Source organism: Euprymna scolopes, chromosome 46 (assembly GCF_053919585.1).
Source record: "Euprymna scolopes isolate OS-2025 chromosome 46, ASM5391958v1, whole genome shotgun sequence".
In the NCBI taxonomy this organism is placed as follows: domain Eukaryota; kingdom Metazoa; phylum Mollusca; class Cephalopoda; order Sepiida; family Sepiolidae; genus Euprymna; species Euprymna scolopes.
Genome location: NC_136527.1, coordinates 99,658,348 through 99,685,670, shown reverse-complemented (window position 1 = coordinate 99,685,670; position 27,323 = coordinate 99,658,348). Strand labels below are relative to the sequence as shown.

General features: G+C 37.4%; 1 protein-coding gene and 1 pseudogene across 19 annotated transcripts in view; both read right to left on the bottom strand.

Moving 5' to 3' along the window:
• The window catches only part of LOC145270654 (RIMS-binding protein 2-like), a 1,565,000-nt gene that overhangs the window by 291,388 nt on the left and 1,246,289 nt on the right, over positions 1-27,323 (bottom strand). The window lies entirely within an intron of this gene.
• LOC145271744 (U2 spliceosomal RNA) lies at positions 18,623-18,749 on the bottom strand (annotated as a pseudogene).

Below are 27,323 nucleotides of genomic sequence, written 5' to 3'. Positions count from 1 at the left end.
ATACATACATACATACATACATACATACATTTTCGCTTATGTATTTATAGATTTTTGAGTGAAAAAGATATCGACTGCGTTATATTGTTATGCATGGCTTGATTTAATATTGTTTCGTAGTGTTTTTGTTTTTCATTTCGTCCACTCCTTCAATTGAGTGGCGAGCCTTTTTTTTAGAAATAGAAAAATGTAATTGTCCCAAGCAAAGCTAATAAATATATAATAATAAGGAAACAATGTTGAGGTAAGAAAAGGTAGAAAAGACTGGTAAATTGAAATTCATTGTTTAGAAAGCCAGTATAATGCAGAATTAAAACATTTGTTTAGAATTAAATAAGTTTTGGTGGTATAACGCCATCATCCGGATTAAAATCAGTTTGTATTTTTTCTTTTTCTTTCCTCACAGCATGGTGTCTCTTGATCTTTCACTGCAATATTTGAAAATATTCTAAATCGAGAGGAATGTTTAGCTAGTACGTGAAATGAATTAGTGAAAACTGATTTTATTTCTGATAATGACGTTATATTGTAGAAACTTAGTTGATTTTTAAACAAATGTTTATTCTGCTTTATACTGTATTTCTAAACTTAAAAATTTGAATTTAAACAGTGCTTTTCCAGGTAAACAATTAATCCAGTCAGGATCAGTCTAATACAAAAATTAATCTAATCAGGATCTTCTAATACAAAAATAGAAAGCTATCATTTAAAAATTTCAAAGCGATTCTTTTCAGCTATGGCTATAAATAGAATCGCCCAAATCTTTGCAGTTATATTCTTCTATAATGCCAAAAATGTAACTTAAATATTTTTTTCTTTCGTGCTAGAAAACTACTTACGCCTGCCAGTATCCTATACCTCTATAAGGCAACCATTCGCCCATGTATGGAGTACTGTTGTCACATCTGGGCTGGTGCATCTGCTGCTTGTCTCTCGCTCCTGGACAGGGTTCAAAAAAGAGTCGCCAACCTGATAGGTCCTGAACTGTCATCTAGGCTTCAACCTCTGTCCCATCGACGAGATGTTGCATCCCTCTGCCTGTTCTACAAATACTTTAATGGTGAATGCTCTGACGAACTGCAAACACTTGTACCTCCCCGACGTAACTACCCCCGACAAACCCGACAAGCTACTAAGTCTCATCCCTTTACAGTAGAGATCCCTAGGTGCAAGAAAGCCTTTTACTCCAATAGTTTCTTCCCCAGAACTGCGGGTCTTTGGAACTCCCTTCCGGGATTCTGCTTTCCCAACTGCAATGATATGCAGAAGTTTAAGTGTAATGTTAACAAACATCTTTCTACTCTTCTCCCCTCATAATGACCCCGCTAATTAATTCCCTAATAGTAGCCCCCTGCTTCAAAGTGGCACTGTGCCTTGTTTGGGGTGAAAATTGAATAAAAAGAAAAAAAAAGAGAAAAAAAGAAAGCTGATAATAAAATCTAATTCAATTTTTTTTTTAACATTTAAATTTATTATTCAATTTTATTAACATTTTCACTAATTATTAGCTGCTTTATTACATGCATATGTATTTTTTTTATATCAACTTTATTTGCGTTGTGTGTGTACTAAGCTTTTAATTTTAGTTTATATATATACTAGCGGGGGTACCCGGCGTTGCCTGGGTATTTGGAGGTGTAAAAGACAAAAAAAAGTTTGGTATGTAGGTAGGTAGGCTAGTATATATATAAATCTCACCTGTCTGTTTAAATGTATGTATGTATGTCAGGTCATGTCATATGCTACTGGTACCATGTAACACAGTACTACCTGCCTCATGGTCGAGTCACCAGCGACTAAACTGGTTCCCCCACCAGACTTGTTTGGTGAGGAGGGTGGCTAGTCTCCCCGAAGGATTAAAAAAACAAGACCTTTCAAAGGGTGAATGAACCCTTTTTTGGGGTCAATGGCCAACTAGCACCGTTTGTGTTTGTGTGTATGCATGTGTTTGTTAGGGTAGAGAGGGCTCCCGTAAGCCGTGGTGAAAGCAACTTTTCTAGGAGAAGCAAATCTCTAATTTAAAAAACCATAAAGCGGGAGACCAGTACTCGCATTAAGCTGGTCTGCAGTTTAATTTGTTGCTGGCTATCTTGCTCTTGCTTGTTACTGGATCTCAATATTTTGAACTGAGAGAGAAAGAGAGATTTAGCTGTCGTACAAAGCTAAGACTCTATAACATCATCTGTGTACTGATAATCCCTTAGGCATTTGTCTATTAAAATGGTCCTGTGGTGATGGAAGTCAATTTTGGGCTCATGGACTTTAAGTATCTGAGAGAGTGGCACTCGTCTGAAAAGACGTTGCAATCATCAATCATTATGTCTGCTTAAAACTTTTGACAGAGGCAAAGGACTTTCACAAGATTGGTATCATTTTGAAGCTCGACCCTTCGGACGACAAATATCGAAAATCTGGCTAAAACCATTAATTCTTTCATTCTCACCTGGCCACTTTTTCGTGGATATTTTCGAAAGTCATCGCCTTTTTTCACTTATCTAGCTTATCTCGGTTTGCCGATAGATGCAACTTTTTTTGTCACGTTCTTTACGTCCTTTGTGATACGGGTTCGAGCCTGCCTACCTAATACCCCCCCCTTTTTTTGTGCTCAACACACACCTCCAAACACCCGGACAACCAGGCTAGCATAATTTAAAAGGAGATTAGAACAATAGTCTAAAGAGCTGAGTGTATTTTAATGTAACAATGAAATTACTAGTTTAATTAAAATACAGGAAAGAGAAAGTGCTCGTTGTAATTTAGATATATAATAAGCTCGATAGTTAAATGTCCTAGAGCTAATTCAATATTAAGTAATGTGATTGATAATTTAAAATTTAAAAATCAAATTATAATCAAATAAAAAATCCATTTCATTTATTGCACGAGCGTCCCCCCCTTTTAAAATTCATCATTCAATAAAATAAAAAGCTATAGCAAACATCTAAATGAGTATTTTAACCATAGTTCCTGATTTCAAAAAGCGAAAAATTAAAAGGTAAATATCTCTATATATTTCTAAAGCAAACTTAAAATGTAAATTCAAATCTATATTTTACTCTATTTCTTTCCTATCTCTAACCCATATTAATTTTCTTATAAATTTTAAATCCAGACCTTTTATTTCAATTTTTTCAGATTCATCTGCCTTACTTTTGATGCTAGGTTTATTTATGGTGTCTTTTAAATTCAATAAAAACCCTTCAAAATTTGCTGACGAGGAGACCTTGCTTATTAAAAAACTATATATAATTATTGTACGTAACATGATGTATACCACAATAAAAAGCATTGTTTTCCGAAACGATCGTACAGATAATTGATTTTGTTGTTGTTCCTTCTTATGCAACGGATTTTTAATTTGATTATAATTTGATTTTTAAATTTTAAATTATCAATCACATTACTTAATATTATATATATATATATATATATATATATATATATCAAATTATAGTGATTCAATGAATTTAAAAAACCTATATATATATATATATATATATATATATGACACATGACAATCAATACAGCAAAAAAGAAATGTTTATCCGATATAATCAAAGGTAAACTTCAATTTACTTTAATATTTATATATTAATGAATTAATCCTAACCAAATAAAAAAGCTCAATGCAGACACAATAAAATGTAGAGCTTATAATAGGGGAAATTAAACGAATTTAAAACTGTCAATCAAAATTTACAATTGAATTTATTATTCGACAGAATACTCCAAAAACAATTTTAAAAGTCCTTATTCCATGGAGTTTCAAAGAATGCCAATCTTGCTATTCTTCTCATCAGTGGACAGAAAGAAATCAGCAAATTATATTTGTAGCAAAGCTAGAAATTTGATGGTTGATAATTCCTTACTGTTTTCTGATGGAATAAGGACAATGAAAACTGTTTTTGGAGTATTTAGTCGAATGATAAATTTAACTGTAAATTTTAATTTACAGTTTTAAATCTTTTTCTCTTTATATATATATACTAGCGGAGGTGCCTGTCGTTGCCCGGGTGTTTGGAGTTGTGTGTGTGTGTTGGGGGAGTTGATAATAAAAAAACGACGTTAAACTTCTTTAAAAAAATTTTTTTTTTTGGGGGGGGGTGAAACGTGAACTGCCTGGTGTCACCCGTGTGGTAAAAGAAGAAAGATGTTTTGGTAGGTAGGTAAGTAGGATCGAACCCAGAACCTTGAGGTGAAGGTGGAAAAATCCTGACATGTTATCTGCTCGCCCCACGACGGCAGAGTAACAGAAAAATGTTTTAATTTAGCAATAAAAACTTGATTGGCATGTGCACGAATTTAATGATAATGAGGTAAAACGCAGTTAAGTTTCGCTGTTAGGCAGTTTTTTTTGTTTTCTTCCCACAATTTTGGCTGTTTGTTTCCCCAAGATGGTGGGGGTGGGGAACTAGCTCCCCATAAAACATGGGGGTGTCGATTTGAAAGGCAATTGTCTGATATGACGGTTTTCACCGCATTGATCAAAGCTGATTTGCTTTCTGAGTGTCCTTGTCACGAGTGCGAGGGAGGAAACTGATGCTATGGATTCAGTTTCGCTTTTATACTTATAAGTGAAAGAAAGACGTGACGCGTGAAAAAATCTCGAAAATAGCGTGTAAAAGTCGGCCAAATTAAAGATAGACATGACCTCCCTTCGTAACTTATATACTATAAACCAACAAAGAAATTTGCAGGTGGCAGTGTTGATCAGATAGAATTAGATTTTTACTTAACCTGTGTGTACTAATCTGGAGGCTAGTAATATAAAGTGCATAATATAGGGCTTTATATCGCAAAAAACTACTTGTATGTGCCAAATATAAATGAGATTTTCTTAATCAGCATAGTGGAAACCTATTCAAGTCGTCATATTAAAGGAAAGCATGCAAGTGAATCTAAGGTAAAACTTTATCTTAAAAACAAACAAAAAAACCAAAACAATCGGTCTATAATCACACTACAGTTGTTGTTGTTGTTTCCCAACCTCCTTATTGTAAGAACAGGTTTTGGAATAGATACCCTCAACATCCTCATGTTAAGAACAGCTTTCGGTATGGTCACTCGGAACCATCCCCATCTTAAAAACAAATATAAATAATAAAAAGAGAGTATAAAGAAGGAAGTGCCCATTATAAAACGAAGGAAAAAAACAAACAAAAAATTTGGTTAAATACTTGTAAAACTAATGCTTCGTGTAGAGAAAGCAGCCATATTTGTAAAGGTCTGACATGTTTGCTTTTTGTAAGAAGGTGTTTAACCCAGTAGAATAGATTTGTATAGTCTCAACCAATGAGAATTGTCAGAATTCCAGAAGAGAGAAATTATTTCTGAATCGGAAAGTGGAAAGATAATTGTATGTCTATGAATGTATGATCCAGTCACGAAGAGTGTCAGGACAATATAGTTATGTGTATATTTCTTCACGGTCTTGACTGGGGGCGATGGGAGGACTTTAGATTTAGGGAGAAAAAAAGGAACTACTTTGTCTGAAGATGTTGCGATTGTGATGATGTTGCTCCTAGGATGAAATGTAGATTTTATTATGACGACAAAATGTATGTAAAAATGTCATTCTAACGTTACATAAGATGGTGGCCAATAATCTAAACATAATAAATTTGTATGTGGCATATGTTATTGCAAACCTACGGTATTTTAGTTCAGAGGAAAATTTCTGCAATGATTATATATATATATATATATATATATATATATATATATATATATATGACACAGGTAAGGAAGACATTTTTAATACCGTGAATAGATTAGCCAAATTAATCTGGAGCAAGAAACTAATATTTTCTTGTTTTTTAAGAGAAGTGGTGTCTGATAAACACTGCTGGGGAGCCATGATTGAATATACTGTTTTGTTCTTAAACCCCCGAAACAGTTGTTTATGGTAAACAACTGATTATCTCTATAAAATGATATTAGGATTACTGCGAATTCTTGGAAGCAAATTAATTAATTACTGGCAAAATAACATTCCAACGGGGGAACTGAAATTTTATATATATATATATATATATATATATATATATATATATATATATATGTTTAAATGTTGAAAAACTTCCAAAACTATACATTATCTCTCTCTCTCTCTATATATATATATATATATATATTATAGTTTTTAAGGAAATCTCTCCAGACAAGACATGAAGCCACTTGATGTAAGGAGTTAAACAAAAATACTATTTCAAGGTTAAAAACTTGCCAACGATAAGCATGAGATGGAATAGATTTTGATCCAGAAAACAACAATTCTATCCTCTTTGTCAGAAACATCATTCATGGAATGTGAGAACTAAAGGATAAAATAAGGGAAGCAAGAGTTACGTGGCTGTTGAAAGTAAGTCCAAAATCTATTTTGTGCTCTCCTTATATATATATATATATATATATATATATATATATGTATATATTTATATATATTTGTGTTTGTATGTGTTTGTCAGTGTGTGTTTTTTTTTTTTGTGTGTGTGTGTGTGTTTTTATGTGTGCACATGTTTTTTTTTGTGTGTGTGTGTTACGCCAAATTTCTACCGTGCTGTCGTGTCGGCTGTTTGTTTATCTTTTCCGTATAAATACAGCGAAACTGTTGGAACGCAAACACCAACGCCTGGCTAGTATCTGTTCTGCAATTGGTCCTTAGCCAATATAGGGGAAACCCTTCATACCGAGGCAATTACTATTTATTTGGACGCTGCCAGAGTGCCCCATTTTGGGGAGGGCTGCTCCCCCGCCCCCCACATTAACAACGACCTTGTGTCTAATTTGCTTTCCTGGGAGGTTTAAAAGCAACGCCGTTTCTGCAGGTCATCTTTTGTTTTTGACTGACTCCGTTTAAGTTGAACGCTTTAGACTTCCGGTCGCGTCATAGAGTAGCGGTAAGACGTCAGATTTTCTTTCACTTTTTTTTCCGCCTTCGCGTCATGGGTTCGAGCTTGCCTTAATTGGTCCTCAGTCAATGTAGGAGAAACCCTTCTTACTGAGACAATTACTATTTATTATACACACACACACACACACACATGTTGGAACAATAACGGTGAAACTCCCTCTCACACACACACACAGACACAAATATGTTGGAACAATAACGGTGAAACTCCCTCTCACACACACACATATGTTGGAACAATAACGGTGAAACTCCCTCTCACACACACACAGACACACATATGTTGGAACAATAACGGTGAAACTCCCTCACACACGCACGCACACACACATATGTTGGAACAATAACGGTGAAACTCCCTCACACACACACACACGCATATGTTGGAACAATAACAGTGAAACTCCCTCACACACACACGCACACACACACACGTTGGAACAATAACTGTGAAACTCCCTCACACACACACACACACGCATATGTTGGAACAATAACGAGGAAACTCCCTCACGCACACACACACACACACACACACACGCATATGTTGGAACAATAACAATGAAACTCCCTCACACACACACACACACACACACACACACGCATATGTTGGAACAATAACGATGAAACTCCCTCACACACGCACACACACACGTTGGAACAATAACAATGAAACTCCCTCACACACACACGCATATGTTGGAACAATAACGATGAAACTCCCTCTCACACACACACACACACAAGCATATGTTGGAACAATAACGATGAAACTCCCTCACACACGCACACACACACACACACATGTTGGAACAATAACGGTGAAACTCCCTCACACACGCACGCACACACACACACATGTTGGAACAATAACGATGAAACTCCTTTACACACACACACACACACACACATATGTTGGAACAATAACGGTTAAACTCCCTCACACACACACACACACGCATATGTTGGAACAATAACGATGAAACTCCCTCACACACGCACACACACACACATGTTGAAACAATAACAATGAAACTCCCTCACACACACACACACACACACACACACACACACACACATGTTGGAACAATAACGGTGAAACTCCCTCACACACGCACACACACACACATGTTGGAACAATAACGGGATAAACTCCCTCACACACGCACACACACACACATGTTGGAACAATAACGGTGAAACTCCCTCATACACACACAGGTATGTTGGAACAATGAAACTCCCTCACACACACACACACACACACACACGCACGCATATGTTGGAACAATAACGATGAAACTACCTCACACACACACACACACACACGCATATGTTGGAACAATAACGGTGAAACTCCCTCACACACACACACACACATACACACACAGGTATGTTGGAACAATAACGATGAAACTACCTCACACACACACACACACACATATGTTGGAACAATAACGGTGAAACTCCCTCACACACACACACACAAGCATATGTTGGAACAATAACGATGAAACTCCCTCACACACGCACACACACACACACACATGTTGGAACAATAACGATGATACTCCCTCACACACACACACACACACACACACACATATGTTGGAACAATAACGATGAAACTCCCTCTCACACACACACACACACAAGCATATGTTGGAACAATAACGATGAAACTCCCTCACACACGCACACACACACACACACATGTTGGAACAATAACGGTGAAACTCCCTCACACACGCACGCACACACACACACATGTTGGAACAATAACGATGAAACTCCTTCACACACACACACACAGGTATGTTGGAACAATAACGGTTAAACTCCCTCACACACACACACACGCATATGTTGGAACAATAACGATGAAACTCCCTCACACACGCACACACACACACACACACGTTGGAACAATAACAATGAAACTCCCTCACACACACACACACACACACACACACACACACACATGTTGGAACAATAACAATGAAACTCCCTCACACACACACACACACACACACACACGTTGGAACAATAACAATGAAACTCCCTCACACACACACACACACACACACACACACGTTGGAACAATAACAATGAAACTCCCTCACACACACACACACACACACACACACACACGTTGGAACAATAACAATGAAACTCCCTCACACACACACACACACACACACACACACACATGTTGGAACAATAACGGGATAAACTCCCTCACACACGCACACACACACACATGTTGGAACAATAACGGTGAAACTCCCTCACACACACACACATACACACACAGGTATGTTGGAACAATAACAATGAAACTCCCTCACACACACACACAAGCATATGTTGGAACAATAACGGTGAAACTCCCTCACACACACACACACACACACGCATATATGGGAACAATAACGGTGAAACTCCCTCACACACGCACGCACACACACACACATATGTTGGAAGAATAACGGTGAAACTCTCTCACACACACACACACACACATGTTGGAACAATAACGGTGAAACTCCCTCACACACACACACACACACATATGTTGGAACAATAACGGTGAAACTCCCTCACACACACACATACACACACACACGCATATGTTGGAACAATAACGGTGAAACTCCCTCACGCACACACACACACACATATGTTGGAACAATAACGGTGAAACTCCCTCACACACACACACGCATATGTTGGAACAATAACGGTGAAACTCCCTCACACACACACACATACACACACACACGCATATGTTGGAACAATAACGGTGAAACTCCCTCACACACACACACACACACACACACATATGTTGGAACAATAACGGTGAAACTCCCTCACACACACACACACACGCATATGTTGGAACAATAACGATGAAACTCCCTCACACACACGCACACACACACACATATGTTGGAACAATAACGGTGAAACTCCCTCACACACACACATACACACACACACGCATATGTTGGAACAATAACGGTGAAACTCCCTCACACACACACACACACGCATATGTTGGAACAATAACGGTGAAACTCCCTCACACACACACACACACACACGCATATGTTGGAACAATAACGGTGAAACTCCCTCACACACACACACACACACACGCATATATGGGAACAATAACGGTGAAACTCCCTCACACACGCACGCACACACACACACATATGTTGGAAGAATAACGGTGAAACTCTCTCACACACACACACACACACATGTTGGAACAATAACGATGAAACTCCCTCACACACACACACACACACACACATATGTTGGAACAATAACGGTGAAACTCCCTCACACACACACATACACACACACACGCATATGTTGGAACAATAACGGTGAAACTCCCTCACGCACACACACACACACATATGTTGGAACAATAACGGTGAAACTCCCTCACACACACACACGCATATGTTGGAACAATAACGGTGAAACTCCCTCACACACACACACATACACACACACACGCATATGTTGGAACAATAACGGTGAAACTCCCTCACACACACACACACACACACACACATATGTTGGAACAATAACGGTGAAACTCCCTCACACACACACACACACGCATATGTTGGAACAATAACGATGAAACTACCTCACACACACACACACACACACACATATGTTGTAACAATAACGGTGAAACTCCCTCACACACACACACACACACACACACACATGTTGGAACAATAACGATGAAACTACCTCACACACACACACACACACACACATATGTTGTAACAATAACGGTGAAACTCCCTCACACACACACACACACACACACACACACACACACACATGTTGGAACAATAACGGTGAAACTCCCTCACACACACACACACACACACGCATATGTTGGAACAATAACGGTGAAACTCCCTCACACACACACACACACACACACACATATGTTGGAACAATAACGGTGAAACTCCCTCACACACACACACACACATATGTTGGAACAATAACGGTGAAACTCCCTCACACACACACACACACACACACACACACACACACATATGTTGGAACAATAACGGTGAAACTCCCTCACACACACACACACACACGCACACATACACACACACACACACGCATATGTTTGAACAATAATAATTGTGAAACTGCAAGTGTGAAATCACTCGCCATTTTTTGAAATTTTTTTGAGATGCCGATTGATTATTCATCTAATTTAGATTCTATCGAACTACTGATCTCATCTTGAACGTTATTTGCACAATGTTTCAGGCGATGTGCCCGGTTCAAGATTCCATGGAAATTCTCCAGTTCAACAGGATACACCAGAAGAAGGTCAGAGGTTACATCGACCAAAACGTTGTGAAAATAACACTCAAGATGGGAACAGTTGTCAGAAAAAAAAAAAAAAAAAATACAATTTCTTTGTTTGATCATCCCTAAGTTTAAGATATTATTCCTTCCGGTTTGTCCTGCTTAAGTTTGAAAAAGCATTCCCTTATGTCGGTTATGCTCAAGTTTAAAATTCAGTTGATCATGCTCGAATCTGAAATAGTGCTTTTTTTTCAGTTGATTATGCTCAAGTTTGAAATAGTGCTTCTTTTTTAGGTCAATTATGCTCAAGTCTGAGAAAGTGCTTTCTTCTGTTGGCTATGCTCAAGTCTGAAAATACATTTTCTTCAGTTGGTCATGCTCAAGTTAGAAATAGTGCTTTCTCTGATCGGTCATGCTCAGGTTAGAAATAGTGTTTTCTCTGGTCGGTCATGCTCAAGTTTTAAATAATGCTTTCTCTGCTCGGTCATGCTCAAGTCAGAAATAATGCTTTCGCTGGTTAGTCATGCTCAAGTTTGAAATAGTGTTTTCTCTGGTTAGTCATCCTCAAGTTTGAAATAATGCTTTCTCTGGCCAATCATGCTCAAGCCTGAAATAGTGCTTTCTTCGGTCAGTGATGCTCAAGTTTGAAATAATGCTTTCCTCAGTTGGTTATGCTCAAGTTAGAAATACTGCTTTCTTCGGTTTTCCATGCTCAAGTATGAAATAACAATTTATTTGGTCCGTTACTCTTAAGGTTTAAATAGCATTTGCTTTAGTCTTCCACTAATAAATTTGAAATAGTGCTGCCTTTAGTTGGTTAGGCTCAAGTTTGAAAAGACATTTTCTGAGGTTTGTCATGCACAGGTATGAAATAACATTTTCTCTGGTCTGTCATGCACAAATTTTAAATAGCATTCCCTTCAGTCTGTCACGCTCAAATGTAAACCAACACTTTTTACGATGTAGCATCATTAAATTTGAAACATCTGGAATAGAATTCACATCAGCAGATGCACAGACGAAATAACCGTATTTTAATAGCTGTTCTTGTGTAAACGTAAAACTGCTTAAATAAAAAAAAAATGTCAGCTTTATTATGGTTGCACCTACTTTAGCCGTGTGTGTAAGTGTGTCACTGATAATTATGCAGTGTGTGTGCGCGTGTGTGTGTGTGTGTGTGTGCATCACTTAAAACGCACGACTGCACTTAATAGATTTATTGCGTTACACATGATGCGTGAAACGCAGTTATTGTGCACGGCACACTGCGTGCTAAAGTGTCAGCGTACGTGCAGTAGCATGCTCTATCGCCTAACGCACGTCTAGGTCGGTGTAACACTCCAGTTGCAGTGACTTCTTGTTCAATATTTCCCCCTTCTCTCTGTCTCTCTCTTCTTACCCCCCTCTCTCTCTCTTCTTACCCCCTTCCTTTCTCTCTCTATTACCCCCTCTCTCTCCTTACTCCCTCTCTTTCTCTCTCTCTTCTTAACCCCTCTCTATCTCTCTTTTTACCTCCTCTCTCTCCTTACCCACTCTCTTTCTCTCTCTTTTCTTACCCCGTCTCTCTCTTCTTACCCCTTCTCTTTCTCTTTTTCCTTTCTCCCTCTCTTTCTCACCCCTCTCTCTTTCTCTTCTTACCCCCCTCTCTCTTTCTTACCCACTCTCTTTCTTCTAACCCCCCTCTCTCTCTCTTCTTACCCCCTCTCTCTCTTCTAACCCCCTCTCTCCTTACCCTCTCTCTCTCTCTTCTAACCCCTCTCTCTCCTTGCCTCTCTCTCTCTCTTCTTACCCCCTCTCTCTCTCTCTTCTTACCCCTTCTCTTTCTCTCTCTCCTTTCCCCCTCTCTTTATCACCCTCTCTCTTTCTCTTCTTACCCCCCTCTCTCTTTCTTACCCACTCTCTGTCTCTCTTTTCTTACCCCCCTCTCTCTCTTTCGTACCTCATCTCTTTTTCCCCTCACTCTCGCAAAACAGAGACATCACATGATCAAGCCTTTTTGATTTAGCAGGAATTTTCTTTCTTGTTAACTATTATGTCACTTTGCTTGGATTATTATTATTGTTACTCACTAGGAGTTCTCACACAAGTCACAATCAGAGATTATTCACGGACAACTGACGGTGTTCCCTGGAGTCTGGGTGACGACAAATCTCCCCAGATTTTCCAGTAATCTCCATCTCTGCCAGTAACCTTTGCACAGACATTCGCATCATCGCAACAGCCGTTACCATTGATTTTGCATTGATGGTGGTGAAAGGAATTTCATTGTGACTGAGATAATTACAGTATAGAACGATAAAATAGTCTCTCTAGAAAAGACATGATTCCATTTCCGTTTGATGAAAACCAGTTTTCTTTTTTTTTTTTGCAGACCATCTACTAATTAGCCAGTTGTGTACAAATCCCAATAGCGATAGGAGCCTTGTATCATGTCTAAAAGTGACACAATATTCAATAAGCAAGATCGGAGATGCGCCACTGTACAACTCATGCTCTCTACTGATCCAAGTTATGACAATAGGACCATTGCTAGCACCCTAAAAATGCATTGCTGGATTCCCGTGAATAACAGGAATGTGCCCAGTGTAATGGAAACAATGCTTCTGGCCACGGTTATAATCTTTGGTGTGGTTTCAAGTGAGGGCTACATTTTTGAAGAAGGCTTGAAAGTCAATAACAGGAAATGCCAGAAATGTAGAATGACAGGGTTTAACCTTTAAGGTCATGGGAATAGATGTCATTTTTTGGTAATACTGGTAAATTGCACACCCGTAATTTGGGGTTTCCCCAGATGTGTGGCGTAATTTGATTGGCTTAGGGGACTCCCACCCCGACACACACACACCACTATATAATACTAATCCCGCTCGAAAATTAAGCAGATTCCAGATTGATTTTAAGGGGCACAGATTTGCGTGGAATCTCGCCATTCCCAACCACTGACCACGCTCCTCCTCCAACCTGTTTAAGTGCCGTCTGCGAAGACTAACGAGTTGAGACTTATAAAACTTGCTAAGAACTGAACAATAAATAAATAAATATTTTTGTGAATTTAATTTTCGTAGAATATTTTAAAAAACTTGCTAAGAACTGAACAATAAATAAATAAATATTTTTGTGAATTTAATTTTCGTAGAATATTTTTAAAAACTTGCTAAGAACTGAACAATAAATAAATAAATATTTTTGTGAATTTAATTTCCGTAGAATATTTTTGTGAATTTAATTTTCGTAGAATAGAAAATCAAGTGTCTGTTTTCTTTCTTGCTTGCGTGAGCTTTGCTATTCGTTTTCAGCATACCAGGAATCTGATGTGCCGGCCTCTCAAGGAACCAGACATCACAAGCCAAATTTTTTCTGAAGACGATGATCAGGGGTCCTTGCGTGACGTCCCAAGAGAGGTGGGCCACATTATTTGGTAGCCATGACCTAGGGATGTGACCCTGAAGGTCAATTAATTGACTTAACATTTCTCATTTTTTGTTACCACCGACACAAAGTGGGGTCCTTACCACTAGACGATCATGGAGAAGATAAGTTAAAAAAAAACCCCAAAAACACACAACCAAAAATTCATTTAGTTGTATCGCAGTATAAATTTATTTCAACACCATCAGCATTTTTTTTTTCTTTTCCAAATGGGCATACTTGACTGAAAAACACAACAAAAAAATAAACAAGCACACCGTTACTATAAAGGGGAGGGAGAGTCGGATGGGGAGGAGAGAGATAAAAGAAGGAACAAAATTCAGTATAATATTATGGGGCGAAATGCCAACCATCTGCACACACACACATCTCGGACGAATGCATTCCACACATAAAAATCATTTCGGTTTCAAGGCCATAACGGCGTGTTTTGTTTTTAGTCTTCAGTCAAGCAACAACCTTCAACTAGCTTGCTTATTTCTTCTTTTTCTTACGAAAAAAATCACCATTTATCAAGGCCCATAGGCCACTCGAGGATGAGGGTTAAAAAGCATACGGTAGTCAAAAGGACAATATCACAATAATCGTTAGCAGTGTAAATTTGAAAAATTGGATTACTTAAGGGGAACTGCTTATCAAGAACTTGTTTACATTGGACTTGGAGACGGCTATATTGTAATCAGTTGGAAAGCAAGTCAATGGAACAGAGTTCCACAGGTGTGCAGTTCTAAAAGAGAAGCTTTGTTCATCATATCTACGTTTAGGTTTGGGCACAGATAAAGTGTAGGGGAAATTATTGATAGTGTTTTCAGATAGACGAGTGTTTCTCGTGAAAGTTTGGTGAGGATAATAAATGCCCGATGCCTATAGGGTTGAAATAAATTTATAAATAAAACTAGCAGTGAATGGGAGCACTCGGCTTTGCCTGTTCATAAAACATGTTTAAATATGATATTTGAATTTTTCTGAATTTCGTATATATCATTATAGATTCGTGATTTCAAAAGTAAAAAAAAAAAAGACTTGGGTGCCATCAGCTCGAATCAAAACCAAAAGCAAAACTATAGCATTCAAAGCTGGTGACGTTACCACTGTAACTGAAATTGGAGACAGGATAGAGAATTTAAAGATGAAGGATTTAGAGGTAGATGCAATAGAGGATTTGGCAACAGAGTAGATGCACGGAATTGAAAATAGAGAAGGTGAAAATGGAGGAGACAGGTATGGAGTTGAACACGGAGGATTTGGAGAGTTGGAGACAAAGGAAGGTCGGAGGATGAAGAATATGCTGTTGGAGCAGTTGATGCAGAAAATTCAAATACGGAGTTGTGGATGGAGTTTCAAAGACTTGGCGGGAGTGTTGGAACAGTTTTAAGATGAAGATGGACAAATAGATAAAACTAGTGGGTAGGGGGGCGCGCGGCGTTGCCCAGTCGTAAAATACGCTTAAATATGATATTTGAATTTGTCCAGATTTCGTATATATTATTATAGGGTCGTGATTTCAAAAGTAAAAAAAAAAATATTTGGGTGCGATCAGCTAGAATCGAAACCGAAACTGTAGCATTCAAAGACGATGACTTTACGACTGTACCAACGTGACATGCATGTGAACGGATCAAAAATAAACTGTAATAAGGTGTATGTAACGGATTTATGTTTGCTGAGAGACTTTTAATTAGAGTAGGATGTAAAGGTCAGCAAAAATATTGCTCGTCTTCCATGAGAACAATTGTAGTCAGAGTTGGGAATTGGATGCAAAAGAACTTGAGAAGTAATATTGAGCAAGAGGCAAGGCTCCAGACCTTCAGTTCTCAATCATTCATTTCACCACCACCACCAAAGATGAAGGTGACACTAACTAACTGATAATTACAAGTATTGTGTTGTTGGTCCCACAAAATGCCGGGTGGCAGTCGTGGGTGATTGAGAACAATTGTAGTCAGAGTTGAGAATTGGATGCAAAAGAACTTGAGAAGCTATATTGAGCATGATTTCTAGATATACTATTTATTCAAGGGTTTATCTCATTTGCATATTACATTAAATAAAATCTGTTTTAATAATTAGCATTTAATTTTTAGTAGAAATTAGCAATAGAATTGCTTTAAGTGTTCTGTTTAGAAATATTATATAGATCAGATTTATTTTAAATTCAACTTTTGTAAAATTGCCCAGTTGTAAAATACGCTTAAATATGATATTTTAATTTGTCCAAATTTCATATATATTATTAGAGTCGTGATTTCAAAAGTGGAAAAAAAAATTATTTGGGTGCCATCAGCTAGAATCGAAACCGAACCTGTAGCATTCAAAGCTGGTGACGTTACCACTGTACCAACGTGACACGCATATGAACTGATTAAAAATAAACTAAGATGAATGTACAAAATGTATAACGATTTTTTTTCAATTTTGACCCTTTAAAAACTAGTTTAACCGGCAAAAGATCCATAAAAGATTGGTCCGTAAAAAACCAAATCATTTGAGACCCCTAGCACTGTTCTGTTACTTCTAGTTTCGGAGGAGATAAAGTTTGAAAATATGGAGACAGACAGACTGCCATAGTGAGTTTTATAAATTAGATTTGGTTAAATTTTTGCTTGTGTTTTTCCTTTAACTTTTATTCTGGCTCTGTTATACATTGAGCACTCCTAATTAAGAATACTACTTAAGAATACTCTACCTTTTACAGACACGACATATCATTCATATGTGCGTGCATTCATGTATATGTGTGCTTTGTTTATGGAATCTATGTTTAAGTTTAGACACAGATAAAGAGTGGGGGGGAAATTATTGATAGTGGTTTCAGCTAGACGAGTGTTTTTCATGAAAGTTTGGCGAGGGGGGACCATAGATTGGGGCTCAGACGAGCACTTCCCATGAAAATAACGATAAAGCAAAGACAGGCTCTCAAAGTCTCTTCTGTGGGAAAGAGGTTGCTGGGAAGAGAAAAGGACATCCCCCACTAGGCTACAAAGTCTATTTTTAACTCTGTCAAGGCACGATAAGATGCTTCTAGCAGCTCCTGCCCAGATGTGGCAACAGTACTCCATCCTTGAATGTACTTGGCTGTTATGCATGTAGAGGATTGCATCGGCAGTGAGATATCTACTGGAGCGATAGAAGGATCCCACCATTTTTCCATCGACCACAGTACTCCACCCTAGGACATACTTGGCTGTTATACTGGTAGAGAATTGCATCAGCAGTGAGATATCTACTGGAGCAGTAGAATGATCTCACCATTTTTTCCAGCAGTATTGGCAACGGATTTGATGTATGTGCTCCAATTCAGATAAGGAGTAAAGGTCAGACGCAGAAGCTTGAAGATTTGACGAAAATAAATGTCTGTGAATGGATATTACGAAGATCAAAGCAATGATCCGTGGTTCCATAGTTGGAAAAGTCCCCAGAAAGAGGAAAGTTCCCCGGATTAGTTTGTGGGATGGAAATCAGATGCAACTCAGCCTTTTTACATCTCGGGCGAGTGATGAGAACCTATTTGTGTGCAAGAAGTTTGAAATAATAAAGACGGATGAGAAATCGGATACGGAGAAAATGTTGTATTCATTCATCGTGTTTGTTGCATTTCTACGAAGTTGCATGTTGCTAAATATATTATACACACTCCAGCTTTTTCCAGCCGTTTCATAACAAAACCGTTTTTATTAAAGTATGCGGCATTGCCCGGGTCTTTGGAGGTGTGTGTGTTAAAAAAACTAGCCATTAGTCGCGTGCTCTCGTGCAATGAATGAATGCGCGAATGTAGGATTGACACAAAATTCTTAAAGATAAACTAAAATGACCGAAAAATGGGCTGAAATGACTTAAATAGATAAAAAGTAAATGACTTAGAATGACTTTAATGAACTTAAGAATGACTTGAATGGCTTTGAGACTAACTGGTTGTAAAATGGGTGATCATTTTACATTAAATTAATACAGAAAAGTGATCCCCCACTTTATATCACAATAAATACAGCACGTAGTAAGAACAGATACTACACTTTGATCTTGGCCAAAAGGCCAAGAAAAGGGTATTTATTTGCTCCCCCACCGAGCAAATTAGGCACAAGGCCGATTTTTAAAGTGAGGAGTGAAGGGGAAATGGGGACCAACTCCCCGGGGAGTAGGGGAGCTGGATAGTGAAAATTGGTATGAAGGGTTGCCCCTACATTGACCAAGGTCTTATATGTGGAGTTGCCCCCACATATGGTCTTTGCTTGCAGTATCTGCAGATACTACACTTTGAGATATTAAATTTGTTATTCACAGAAAAAAAAATACAATTGGGAAAATGAACAAAAACTTAGGCACAAGGCCAACTCAAAAAGAAGGGGGGGTGAGGTTGGTTGATCCATCTCGTCTCTGTTGTAAATTTTAAATGATTTTTCTCTCGGCCAGCCTCTTTTATCATGGTTACCCTTTAAATTTGTATTTATGTGTGTGTGGAGGGAGGGCGGGCGGGGGGGGGGGGTGCCTACTTAAGCCCAATTTTAAAACATTTTTTATTTATATCAAAAAATAGCTAAGAACAGCATCTATTAACAACAGACCTTTGATCTTAACCAAAAAGGCCAAGCACAAAAGTGTTACGGACAGACCGACCGACGGAGTTACTTATAGAGTCGCCTGCACGCGACTAAAAATGTTAGCCGGGTAAAAGAAAAAAAAAAACGTTTAAGTACAAAGGCAGGGTTGAACCCCGAAGCCTTGACGCGAAGGTGGAAACAAAAGGGGAAAAAGCCAGACATCTAACCATCTCGGCCCCGAGGGGAGAGGAACTGATAAGCGTGCTAAGTGAAGGGTTATAAAGCGAAATAAACAGAAAGTGGTGCGACGTCAGACCTAGTTTTGCACTTCGAAGCTGTGGCGAGCTGGTAAAAGTCGGGCAAATTAAATACACATGTGACCCCCGTTGTTAAGTCGTAGTTATTATGATTTAGCCGCCATATAAAAAGTTTTAAGAAGGATCGAGCTGAGCGAGACGGCCGATGAAAAAAGCCTTTGCAGACATACACAAAAAGCGAACATACATACACACACACATTTTCGCTTTTATATATATATATATATATACTAGCGAGGGGTACCCGGCGTTGCCCGGGTGTTTGTAGGTGTGTGTGAAAAAAACAGGTGCCCGTGAAAAAAAAAGCCTTGACGACGCGCAGTTGGAAAATAGTAAAGTATGAAAAAAAAAAAAACAGGTGCGCGTTTTTGATTGACGTGACGGCGATAGTTATTCAGCAGTTAGCATTTTGTGCGGGACAGTTTTTAATGAGGTCAATAAATCGGTTTGTTTGTTTTTAAAAACTCGCTCGCCCGTCTGATATGATGAAGTCGACATTGACCAAACGTTAGACCACTGGCTCTGGGCCTGTGATTAGAGTCGAGTTTCGCTTTTTGTTTATACCGAAAACCGAATGTAATGTGTGCCGATGCGGGAAATGTCGAATAATTAACGTTTGAAAGTCATTAAAATTAAATAGACAGGTGAACTCCGTGGTTAACTGAGATATTACAATTTATGGATGATATATAAAGTTTTAAGAAGTTGCGAAGAGAGCGAGCGCTTCTCTGAAAGAAGCCTTTTGTAGACATTGAGGAAAAGCGTACATACATACATACATTTTTGCTTTTATATATATAGACTAGCGGGGGGTACTCGGCGATGCCCGGGTGTTTGGAGGTGTGTGTGGTGTTAAATAAAAAAGAACCCTGGGGTGGGGGATCGAACCCGAAGCCCTGAGGCAAAGTTTGAAAATAAAATCGGCCAGCCAGAATGAGTTAGTGAAAGATGTTTGAATTTATTTCAGAACCAAATTGACAGGTGCGCGGCCGGAAGTCGTCGAGTGTTACGACGACGACGTAGGTTTTTTTGTTATAAGCAAAGTAAAAAAAGAAAACAATGTTAACACTAAGCGGGAAAAAAACATTAAAAAAAACTAACGTAAGGCAAACGAACGATGAAAACAGAAAAATGAACACGTGAAAAATGGCTTAAATAAGCCTGTTTCGATATTAAAATTTAAAAAATCGAAAAAAAAACAAAACATCTCACACGACGATTCGAACTCAAAACGTTTAGATAATGAACCAAGGCCTTAACCAACTGAGCTAAGGCGACGTTCACAAAATTTATTTGATTTTTCAACTATTTAAATTAAATCAGGTCACAACGTCATCTGACACATGCGTAGAATTGGTCATTGTCACGAGAGGACCGTTTTTGTTGCCCCCCTCCCTGTTGAAAATTGTCGATTTTGGGGTGAAAAGTTAACGTTTTTGGCCAATTTTTCGATATTTTTCGAGCAAAGGATGGAGCTTCGATGTGATACCGAGTTTGTGAATTTTTGTCGCGTCTGTCGAAAGTTTTTAGCAGACATCCAAACATACACACAAACATACATACATACATTTTCGCTTTTATATATATAGACTAGTGAGGGGTACCTGGCGTTGCCCGGGTGTTTTTCGGGGTATGTGAAAAAAAGCCGAAGCGTTGCCGACGCACAGTTGGAAAATAGTAAAGTGTTTTTAAAAAAACAGGTGCGCGTTTTTGATTGACATGATGGCGATAGGTATTCAGCAGTTATTTTGTGCGGGACAGTTTTGAATAAATGGGTTAGTTTGTTTTTAAAAACCCGCTCCCTCGTCTCGAAATGAAAGCTACAGTCTGATATGACGAAGTCGACATTGACCAAACTGGCTCTGGGCCTGTGATTAGAGTCGAGGTTCGCTTTTTTATGACGAAAAGCGAATGTAACGCGTGCCGATGCAGGAAATGTGGAATAATTACGGTTTGAAAGTCAATAAAATTAAATAGAGAGGCGAGCTCCGTGGATAATTCGTAGATATTACAATTTATAGATGATATAAAAAGTTTTAAAAAGTTGTGAAGCGAACAAGCGCTTGTTTGAAAGAAGCCTTTCGTGGACATCGAGGAAAAGCGAACATACATACATACATACATTTTCGCTTTTATATTTATAGACTAGCAAAAGTACCCGTCGTTGACTGGGTTCAAAAACAGCCTACAGAAAATGGACTGATTTATGAAAGTACTAGCGGGGGGTACCCGGCGATGCCAGAGTGTCTTAAGGTAAATCAAAACTCCGGGGGGGGGGGGGGGGTTAAATAATAATAAAAAAATGTTTTGGTAGGTGAGTATGAGAATCGAACTCGTACCCTTGAGTTGGAAATTAATGTGTGAAAAAAAAAACTGGGCGACGTTAACCATTAGGTCACCGTGACATACAACATACACATGTTTGAATTTATTTATTTAACTATAAAAACAGGCGTGCACAATAAAAGTTAACTCTGCTGCTTCCATTTGACCTAATTAAGAAGGTCAAATAGAAGTCACGCAGCGTTTGGGTTTGTTTACCGAAATTTGACTGTTTTTCCTCCGCAACATCTGTTGGGGAGGGGAAAGCAGCTCCCCCCAATTGTCCAGATTGAATAGCAACTGTCTGATATACAAGATTGATCAAAGCTGATTGCTTCTGGACGTTTTTCCCGGCGCAATGCCGAGAATACGTCCGTTTGAGTTTAGTTTCACTTTATTTATACTAAAAAGCCCAATCAACATGCGAGAAGCCAAAATAGCAATAATTTTGTAAAAATTGACGTAAATAAATCTAGATGCTACATGCGTTCTCAAATCCAACATATTATTATCTACGGCCTATATAAACAGTTCTAAGCAATAGTAACCCCCTCGGGAGCGTGTGCAAGAAAAGCCTTTGCGAGACATATATGAAATGGTCACACACATTTTGCCTTTTATATATATAGAAGATATAGATTATCTTGCCTCTCAATCATTGTCGGACATATCGAGCAACGGTGGTGAAAATGGTGAGGTTGAGGTTGACGAACTAACGACATAACGATCGTGCGTCTCTCTTTCTGTGTTCTTTGTTCGTCGAACCTCCTGCTTTTATTAAGAAATTCTTTCTTTATCCCATCAGAGGTCAATATGTGTGTCAAAGTCAAACGTGGTATTTTCTTTGTTCTCTGTTAGCCTGGAATTTTTGTGAGCACAATCTTCAAGTTCCTTTACTCAACAGAAAATACATTCGGATAGTGATGCTGTTAAGGTTGTTTAGAAGTTTCGTTATCCTGCAATGTTGCATCCCTGTGACTGTATTTTAACGGAATGTGCTCTGATGAACTCGTTCTACTTGTGCCCTCTCAACATACATATCCCTGACAAACCCGCTTAGCAACAAAATCACACCCCTTCATCCCTAAATGCCAAAAGGCTTTCTACTCTAATAGTTTCTTCCTTCAAATTCCCTTACTGCTACCTGCTTCCCTGACTGTAATGATATGCAGAAGTTTAAAATGTAATGTAAACTAACATCTTGTTAATTTTCCCTAAGCAGGGTCTCAAATAGTAGCCCCTGATGGCCAAGTGGTGACGTGTCTTGTTTGGGGTAAATGTGAGTAAAAGAAAAAAAAAAAAATTTTTTTTAAATTTAAAAAATTAAAATTAAAACAAAAAGTTTTAATTAAAAATAAATTTATTTTTAAATGTAAGAAATAAAATAAAAAAATTTTTTGTTTAATTTAAATAAAAATTCGAAATTAAAAAAAAAATTTAATTTAAGAATATAAAAATTAAAACATTTTTTTAATTAAAAATAAAAAAAATTTTAGTTTAAAAAAATAAAAATAAAAAGATTTTTTTAAAATTTTGATTGTAAATTTCAACTTACAGTTTTAATTTTCTTTCTCTTTATATATATATATATATATATATAGTTTTTTATTTTTTTTTTATTACGGTTTTATCTGTTTGGTTACATATGTTTGGACCATGTTTACGATCCAACAGTCTGACGAGGCTGTTAGATCGTAAACATGGCCCAACATCTGAAACATATGTAACCAAACAGATAAAACGGTAATAAAAAATAAAACACATATTTGCTCTGCAATAGTATTGAGCACTCTCTTCAGGTTTTTACTAATTACCAGTTTTACCAACTATATATATATATATATATATATATATATATATTATTTATAGTATTCCAAATTTTAATGAGAATATATAATTTATAATTCAGTAAACGTTCATATACCAATAAATTTTAAGTCGGAATTAAATGACTTAAATTATAAGCTTTAAAATTACCATATTTTGTAATTGAGCATTCATGTATTGTTTTTGGACAGCCTCCTGCAAGGATTCTGGATTGCTTCTACCAACACATCTTTATATCGGCGATCAGGACAACCTTTTCGTATGTCCTTAGCTTCGAATTAAACGGTATGGGACAACCAAACATTCTTGATATATCGGATTACTGATTTTTCACCTCCTGCCACAAAAATTTACACACAGGCGCCTCTACTTAGTTATCCATAGTCTGTCAAAGACTGAAGAAACCTTATATATATATGTGTGTGTGTGTGTGCATGTTTATCAATTCCGGCCTGATCATACCTATCTTGAAAATTCTTTGAAGAAAAAAAAAAAAGTTGCATCTTATGGGCAAAATCCATCTCTCTTTATCTAATTATCTATGGCCCCAGAGGGCACGCACATACACACCCTACTTGGCCTTTTTGGTCAAGATCAAAGTGTAGTATCTGTTCCGGCAGATACTGCACTTAAGATAATTTGTACCAGTCAATGGAGGGGAAACCCTCTATACTGGGACAATTATTATTTTTGGTAACCAGAGTGCCCCCTTTTTGCCTACTTTTAGGGGAACTGGTTTTTACCTCACATTAAAAACGGCCTTGTGCCTAATTTGCTCAGTGGGGGAGCAAATAAATACCATCTGTTCTTCAGATGCTGCACTTCCATTTCTTGTTCTCTTTCAGTGGAGGATCAGTCTTTCATGGCTGAGACAATTTTTTATTTTTGTACCTTTTCTCCACGTTAAAAAAACGACCCTGGTGTCTAACTCTGTCCCGTGGGGAGGCATTGTAAATACGTACTATCAGTACTCTATGGATGAATTTATCTTTAGGTAACTTTTGACAACTAAATATTTTTGTTTACTAGCCAAATAAAAAAAGTCCACGTGATTTTTGGAATATGACATCTTTGTTCCGTGACGAGTACTCATATCAAAGATTTTCCTGTATTTTTTTTTTTTAAATATGCACCGAATTTTTTGTTGAAACTTGAAGGTATAAACATTCTTCATATGTTTAAAAAAAAATTTTTTTTTAAACATTCTTCATATGTTTAAAAAAAAATTTTTTTTTAAACATTCTTCATATGTTTAAAAAAAAAATTTTTTTCTATTAAACTTTATATTGTTTGAATAACTTGACTTCCTTCGTTTTATTAAAAAACAAAAAAAAAAGGTTGAAGAAAGATTTTTCACTCAGCAATGAGTTTTGGAAAATTGTCAGTGAATAAAAATCACAATCGCCAAAAAGATAAACGTTTTATTATTTCTAGTCGCCACTTGGAAAAAAAATCATTCACAAATGCGACTGTTTCACTCGCAACGTAAAGCCCTGATAATTCACTTTTTTTCTGAAAATGGACATTGGTTTTCTGAAGTGTAGCATGGATAAACAAAAATCCTGAATTTACATAGAAATTTTGGTTGTTCATTTGTGCGTGAAACAGTTCATAAAAATTCACCAAAATCTTTTTGGAAGTTTCAAAAATAAAAAGAATAAACTAACTGAGTATCTAGAAATTAGTGTAAAATATACAGAATGCAATAATAAAATTGTCACCCTAGAAAAGACAACATGATTCCATTTCCGTTTGATGAAAACTAGTTTTCTTTTTTTGTTGCAAACCATCTAATAGTTGACCAGTTGTGTACAAATCCTGTGAGCAATAGGAACCTCCTATCATGTCTGAAAGTGACAGAATGTTCTACGAGTGAGATCGGAGATGCGCCGCTGTACAACTCATGCTCTCTTACCGATCCATGTTATGACAACAGGACCAATGCCAGCACCCTCAAAATGCATCGCTCGATTGCCATGAATAGCAGGGACTAGCTCAGGGCAATGAAACACAGTTTCCGGTCACGGTTATGGTCTTTGGTGTGGTTGCAAGCGAGGGCCACATCATGCCACCTCACATCTTCGAAGTTAACTTGAAAGTCAACACCAAAGTGTATCTGGATGTGTTAGGTGTGGTGATCCCCTGGTGTAATCAAGTGTCTGCTGGCAGATCTTGGGTGTGGCAACGGAACTCGGTGCTGGTCCAAAATTCCAAAGAGACCCAGGCTTGTATTCTTTTCTCACTGCTAGACAACTTCGTTTGGTCATATATCAAAAACATCACCGATATGACTTCCCATGACATTAAAACCAGCCTGATTGCCAGTGAACATTTGAGATGAAACAAAAACATTTAAAACTAATTAAAAAAAAAACAAAAAACAAACACGTTATATAGTTGTCGAACAAAATAGAAATTATCTGTTACTTGTCTATCTATCTAATAAGATAAAGAATTTAAAAAAAAAATCAATTTAAAATTATATATAAATTCTTACTGATGCAATATTTTAAGTTATAAATTTTTATTTTTTACTATAATATCTTGTCTTTTTCTTTTCCAGTTTTAACAACTAGTCCTTTACTTTTCCATGTTTAAGCTTAACCATATTACTTTTCATGCTCGCATTTTTCTATGTAATCCATGATTTTTCACAACAAATTATTTTTTAATGATTAATTTATTGTACAAGTTCAGACTAAATGCATTATCTGTCAATGTTCAATTCACGGATGGGGGAGGGTATGTATATGTTCTACTGTCATGTGACCATCCTCCCAAGCGTTATCTCCTATTTTGGGGGGAGTGAGGAGTAGTGTAATATATCGTTCATTATAACACCGTTCTCATAGGAATTCCCACCTCCTTTTTAGGGGGGATTATTTGTACATCTGTGAGTATTAGATCATTCTCCCACGCATTACCTTCTCTTTTTATTTGAGAGTGTTTTCTGTGGTAATAAACGGGCTCAATGTTGCTTAACTTCGGTGATCTGATGAGAAGTAATGTATCAACGCGATTATGCCGACACACATACATAATCTTTGAAGAAATATTTCAATATATATATGTGTGGGTGTGTGTGTGTGTGCGAGAGAGTGTATATATATATATATGTTTTATTTTTTATTACCGTATCTTTCTGTTAAGTTACATTATTGTTTCAGCTACCCGGCCGTTTTTTTTTTGCCGTCTGTAGCTTCTTCAGACTTTTACAGAAATCTTCGTTATTATAGGATGAAAGAGTGAATGAGGTCAGGGGGTGCGAGGAGAGTGGAAGAAAGAGAGGAAGGGAATAAGGGGAGGAAGGTGGGAGGGGGCGCTTGGTATGTCGGTAATGTTTTAGTTTTGGAGTTTAAGGAACTTGTGTGGGAGGGTCTGGAAAGCTGAAACAATAATATAACTTAACAGAAAAATACGGTAATAAAAAATAAAACGCATATTTGCTCTACAACAGTATTGAGCACTTTCTCCAGTTTTTATTAATTACCATTTCCACTATATATATATATAGTAATTTATAAAATATATATGGCGATTAAGCTACACTGAATATTCGGCGTTTCATCCACTCTAGGACTCCTCAGGCTTATGCGCATAGTCAGTGTAGCTTAA